Here is a 6,506-nt window from a genome sequence, read left to right on the forward strand (position 1 = left end):
GGGTCTAGGAGGGGCCGCAGCCAGGCTGCTCTCCGGACTAGGCCCCTTGTGCCTAGTGTCTTGGCTTCCCTAGTTCTTCCCAGCATCCCAAGGGTGAGTGAGCCTTGATGACTTAATTGACAGGATAGGAGGGCATAGCTCTGAGACCTCCCCCCCACCATGTCCCCTCTAGCTTTGGATTTCTATGAAAAACTTAGGAGGACAACACCCCAAATTCCCATGGATGGAGAGCCAAGGGGCAGTTGATCGGATGATGTCTGCCCCGGTTGGGTGCTCATCCTTTCCTCACAGCTGCTTCTCCTACATCCCCACTCAACTCCTCTTCACCCTGGGTTAGAAAGGTCAGTGCCTTGGGCCAGCAGGTGGTGTGGTGCTTAAGGGCTCGGGACTCCCACATGGCTGACCATGGTTCGATTCCTGGACCTGGAGGCTTGCTTTCTCACTTTCTTGCTCTGTATCTCCCTCTGGTCAAATTAAAATAAATAAATAAAAAAGTTTAAAAAAAAAACCCAAAAAACAAAATGATTGTTTAAAAAAAATTTAAAAAAAAAAAAAGAGAAAAGAAAGCTCAGTGCCTTGGAGTCATGCTAACCTCGCGAACTGTCTCAAGTAACAGGTGCCCACAAACCCTGCGGCCCAGGGAAAGTGCAAGGAGAGGCAGGCTCGGAAAACGGGAGCACGTAGGTTTGAGAAGCATGGTAGCAGTAGAATGGTCAGGCTACCCACTGAAGAACAGGCCCACTTTGGTATGACCCAAGCTCATCTACACCTAGTTTAATAATAGTTTTGGACAAACCCTCAAGGGCCGTGTTACCTATGGCTAAGTTCATGCCACTCCATCGCCAACCACCCTTTCTATTAGGGCAAAGGAGTCACAGCTGTGGGACAGGCCAGCTCCTGTCAGGAAGGAGCCTCTAGCCCCCTGTCCTCCTCCATGGCCTCTGGAACATTCAACAGCAGCACAGATGAGAAATTATACCTTAATTCTTTTTTTTAAAACATGAGCTCGTTTGAAAAGCATTTTAAAAACAGGTACATTATCATGGTGGGTGTGGTTAATATTACATCAGGGACAAGTCTGAACACAGACCTCAGTCATGGTTCTGGGTCCTGCTTTCCACTTTTATGTGAGGACAAAGTGAAGTAAGGGACTCACGTGAAATTACCTGGAAATGAGTCTGGTCTGGTCAGGTTGGCGTCGTCATGGGAACCCTGACAGCCACTTTTCCCCTTTGGAGTCCCTTAACTGCCACCATAGGCCTGCTCGACGGATGGCGGGGGGATTCGGGAGACCCACCTGCAACAAGGGCACCCCACACGCGGGTCTCCTGAGCCCAACGTGTGCTCTGTCACGGGAGCCTCTGGGCTGTTGCTAGGTACTCAGTTGCTCCCAGAGCTTTGCCGGGATAAGGTGTGAGGGGGGGCCGCAGGCCGAGTGGAGGCAGTTAGTGCAGGCAGTGGGCCCTTATCTGTAAGCAGGGGCCAAGGAGGACTCCAGGGCTGCTGCGGAGCATGACTCAGGAGGCAGCATGCAGGGTGGGGAGGGGCAGGGGCTCTGCAGGCAGCTGTCTGGTCCCTCTCCCAGCTTTGGCACTCAAGTGGGGTGACCCTGGGCAGGGCGCTTGCCCCTGGAGCCCGTTCCCCTGCGCTGCCGTAGAGACCCGAATGCCTTCTTGGTGCAGTTTTGAGGACTCCACATCGCCCTGTGTGAAGCACTCAGCGTGGGCCCTGCACACAACAGTAAGTGATTGTTCTGTAGTTAGGATGGGAGCAGGGGTCCTCGTTGGGGTCCCTGCCGGGGGTGGGGTGGGGTGGGGGGGAGGGCTGTAACGACACACAGGAGCACACCAGCAGGGGGAGAAAGGAAGGAGAACCTTGGCAGAGGACTTGACGGTGAACCTGAGCTTGACAGAGGAGTAGAGGGTTATCAGAGTGCACTCGGGGAAGGACATGCCAGGCAGAGAGACCAATAGAGGCGTGAGGTCACACAGGTCGTGTGCAGTGGGGGAACCTTCAGTGTGGCGGAATGCTCAGCGATGCTGGTCAGGGAGGACAGCCGGCCACAGCCACGTGAAGCCTCGACTGTCTTCGCAGCAGTGGGGAGCTGGGGAGACTTTGGAAAATGCAGGCTGTATAGACTATGAACCCTGTACCAGTGCCCTAGGCTGCGCTTTAATATTTAGCTGACATGCGAAGAGCACAGAAAGTAGCCTTCTTTGAGGACAAGCCCTCCTGGAGGAAGGTTTTTTTTTGTTTTTTTTTGTTTTTTTGTTATAGGGTGCGTGCGCTCACCAGAAAGAGAGAGAAAGACAGAGACAGAGACAGAAAGTGAGATATCACCCCCCAGGGGGGATGGCCACACCACAATCCCTTCTCCTCCATTATCCTCTTGGGATCTTGGGCACGCACGCACATGCACCCAGCATGAGTTTAAGCCACCGGGTCCGGGACTCAAACCACAGTCGACTAAGTGGGAGTCCGGCGACATAGCCATTACGCTATCTGCTGGTGCCATTGTTTTGTTTTTGTGTTGGTTATTTGAGAAAATTTCCCCTGTGCAGAAGAGCATGTGCCCGTCACCAGCTTCAACAGCTGCCAACCTGGACGTGGGCTTTCAGAGGGGGCGGTGACAGGCATGTTTGAGGAAGCTAACTTTGGGCACATAGGGAGAGAGGTTGGGACTTGTGGTCTTGCTCAGCAAAGTGATGGCGAGTTCCCAGGCAGAGAGAAGAGAAGAGAGCTGACCACTGGGAGGGGATTGGAAGTAAAATCAATAGGATTCAGTAGTTAACTGAATGTGTGTGTGTGTGGGGGGGTGGTGTGTGGGGGCTTCAGGTTACTCCATTAACCATGGGTTTTTCTAGGGAGGAAAGGGTCTGGAACAGGGCAGACGTCCAGATAGGCCCACTTAGCCCTGAATGACCTCATGGTGGGACTGTGGGTTCTTACTCATCCGGCCCCGGCCACCCCGGCCATCTCCTGGTCCCTCGCTGCACTAAGCTCTTTCTAGTCCAAACACTGCCCATGTGGCTCTGGCTAGCTGGATGGCTTCTGTGCTCACACTTGATAGCCACAGCTCTTCCTGGGTCTCAGCTCCAGGGGCATCTGGATTAGAAGCGTCCTCTATCTTGCTCTGTCTCTCTGATCTGTTTCTTTATTAACTAATGGCAACATACAATGCTTATTTATTTTTTAACTTTTCCAGAGGGTGCATGCTCTTGCCAGAGAGAGACAGAGAGGGGGAGAGGGAGAAAGCACCCGTATGCTGTGCGGTCACATTGCAAACCTCCTTTCTCCAACCCGTTGGGATTTCAGTCACGCACATACAGGCATTCAGTGTATTTTTCAAGCTGCTGGGGCTCAGATTCCGCCCACTTGGTTGACCGTGTGAAATCCAGCTTCTCTATCACCAGCCCATGGGGCTGATTCTGTAATGCTTTGGCTTATTTGATTATTTTTGTCTTTATTTTCTGTTTGCCTCGACATCATAAAAGCCCATAGGAAGAACTCTATGGATCATGCACCAGGGAAGAAGGAGCGACGCTGGATGGACATCCTAGCGAAGGGGCTGGGCCAGCGTGCTGAGGAGCAGGGAGCCAGGAGCAGAGGAGCACCTCCTAAACAGAGGAGGGGCCAGGCGGAAGGCTCGGAGAGGAGGTGAGAGAAAGTTTCTAGTGCCTGACGCTGGGTCAGTCCCAGCTCCATTACTCAAGCTTGCCATGCATTGTGGGAGAAGGATATGAAAGAATTCCCCAATGTAACAATCAGTAGTGGATACAGAGACCTTTCTCCTAAGATGTCACCTTCAGGGCTTAGATTTTTACATACCTGGCTTTAATGAAAATGAAGTCACTTAGTACGTACTTGTGTCTGTCATTCAACGTGCACGCATGTGCACATGCGTTGTTAGTGTGTGAGAAGTTCACAGACACTGAATGGCTTGGGAGGTGCGCGGGACTCCATTAGGCCTCAGTGCGCAGAGAGAGAAGCAGCCCTGACTCTTTCACTGTTGGCGCTGTCATGGCTGGTTCGCGGGTGCAGGCCCTTTGAAAGTGCATTCCATGCTGGGAAATGACACAACTGTCTCGTGTGCATATCAGTCGTAATGCTATCAGGAAGACCTCATCTGTGCAGAAGCCTTCCTTAGCTCCCTCCAGCCATGGCTCCTCTCCATGGTCTTCAAGTCCTGCCCCACCCACCTTCTTGGCCTGTGTCCCCTGGGGGCCTCAGTACTTGGCTGGGTGGCCCTTCTCTGCCTGTGGCTCTGCCTCACCTTTGCTCGTGGTTCACCTGGTCTAGAACGTCTTCTCCAACACTTATCAATCCAAGCTTGTCCCAGCCTCATGGCACCCACCTCTCCCACAGAGCCTGCCTGGCCTGCCCTGCGTGGCTGCCTTTGACCCGAGTGAGGTGCTGACTCACCTTGTCTATGACCGTTTCTCCTGTTTCTTTCTGGGCTCCTGGCACTGAGCTCTTTGAAAGAAGGTATCATTTCCTCCACAGCGCCTGGGTTTTTAGCTCAAATGTAGACCTTTGAAAATGCAGGTGGATTGATTAATTGATTAATCAGGCTGGGGGTTGGTTGATAAGGTACTATTATAATGTATCAGGCTTTTTAAAAAAGCCAATCTGATTCCAGATTTGGTCAAAACAAAAAGCAATTAGAAAGACACAGGATCCTAGCAGTGGGCAAAGTCACTAAGCACGAGGCAACCGTAATGGGCTCTCGGCCACCTCTTAGTCTTTTTGGTCTGTGATCTGTACTACCGAGAGGGTTCCCCCAGCCCTGTGCTCCTTCAAGGGTGTAAGGAAAAATGAGGTGGTAAGACCGGGTATAACTCTTGGTTACAAGCCATGATTCTTATCAGGCTTTGCAGGCTCAGAGAAGGGAGACCTCCCAAGCAGGCCTTCCTACCACCTCTGCATGAATACCTTCTGTATATGTGTCTCCTGACACTGGGTTACATGCACACCCACATCATGCAGGCGGAGCTCCTGCTGCTGTTTCCTCCCAGCCTGAGCAGTTCCAGCCACTGCTTCTTGCTTTGTCTAATGGGTAATCCTGGCAGCTGCCAGACTTGTTGCTGTTTGCAACTCTACCAGTTGGAGAGCTCCAGGTGGATTGCCCAGACTGGGCCATCCTGTCACTGCTGGCTTCAGGCCATTGGGATCTCTGGGCCATTGTCACTCCCCAGATGTCAATGTCTACATGAAATCCCAGGGCAGGAGGGACCCAAAGGGGCCACCTATCAGCAGTTCTCCCTCCTGCCTTGAGGGAGACCGTAGCTAAGCTGATCCAGGCAGCCAAGATCAGGCCTGTTGAAAAAACCTACAGAGATGCCTCCCTCAGGTAACTGAGTATTTAACAAACCCTCCATCAGGAAGAACCCAATGCTTCCCTGCTTCAAATCCTGCCGCTGATGGTCCCCAGAGGGATTTGGGTGCCCATCCATTGTATACCTGCTGGTGCGTTTGGGAAATCTTATGTCTGCTATCCTCATTGCAAGGGTGGAATGAGCGAGTGTGTGTGTGTGTGTGTGTGTGTGTGTGTGCACGCACGTGTGGGGCAGCAGGCAGGGTGCAGGGTAGTTGGCAGGTTTGCTGCCTGTCTGTGAGCTGTCTGACACCCCACGGCAGCCCAAGCTCAGGAGTGTCTCATCCTTGCTGGTGGACAGTGAGTCTGGCCCAGAGTTTTACTGAGATCAAACTCTTGTTCTGGAAGAAATGAAGTTTGAGCAGGAAAGACAGGAGGGCTGGAAGATAGAACCCACTAGAACGTGCACCTAATTGTTCACTCTGCGGCTGAGCCTGCGCCACTCGTTCTGCCTTGTGCTGGGGACAAGTGATGGTGTCCAGTCCCCCTGGCCAGCCAGCTGAGCGTGGTCCCAGCCCAAGGTTGTAGGACGCTTCAGGAGGGCCTGTGAAGTCTGTGGGTTTCCAGCAACCTGGGTGACGGCTGGCTGGGAACAGCTGCTGTGATCACCGTTGTACTTCCCTGTCACCTCACACGGTGACATCCAGGGCCATCTCACACCTACCAGAGGCTTACATGAAACAGGACTGATACAAAGGTGTCGAGGGTGCCTAGAGGGGCTGGCCACCATGGCCCTGGCCACACGCTGCACCGGGCACTTACCTAGCACCCTGTTGTGCCCCCGACCCCCACAAGTTGAAGCCCCAATAGCCAGTACTTCCGAATGTGCCCGTATTTAATAGAGAGATCATGGGGTAAAGTGAGGCCATATGGGTGGGCTCTAACCCACCACAGCTGGCTCCCTTGGATGGCGAGGAATAGCACACGAACACAGAGGGATGACTGTGGAGACGGGGAGAAGGCGGCCACCTGCAAGCCGAGGAGAGATGCCTCGGGAGAACTAACCCTGCCGACACCCCAGTCTTGGACTTCCAGCCTCCAGGGCTGTGAGCACATGGACTTGTGCTGGCCAAGACGCCCAGGCGGTGTTATTTGAATGCCAGCCCTAGGAGACCAATAGGACTTCAGTGGT

This window comes from Tupaia chinensis, unplaced genomic scaffold (assembly GCF_000334495.1).
Source record: "Tupaia chinensis unplaced genomic scaffold, TupChi_1.0 Scaffold147282_1, whole genome shotgun sequence".
Classification (NCBI taxonomy): Eukaryota; Metazoa; Chordata; class Mammalia; order Scandentia; family Tupaiidae; genus Tupaia; species Tupaia belangeri.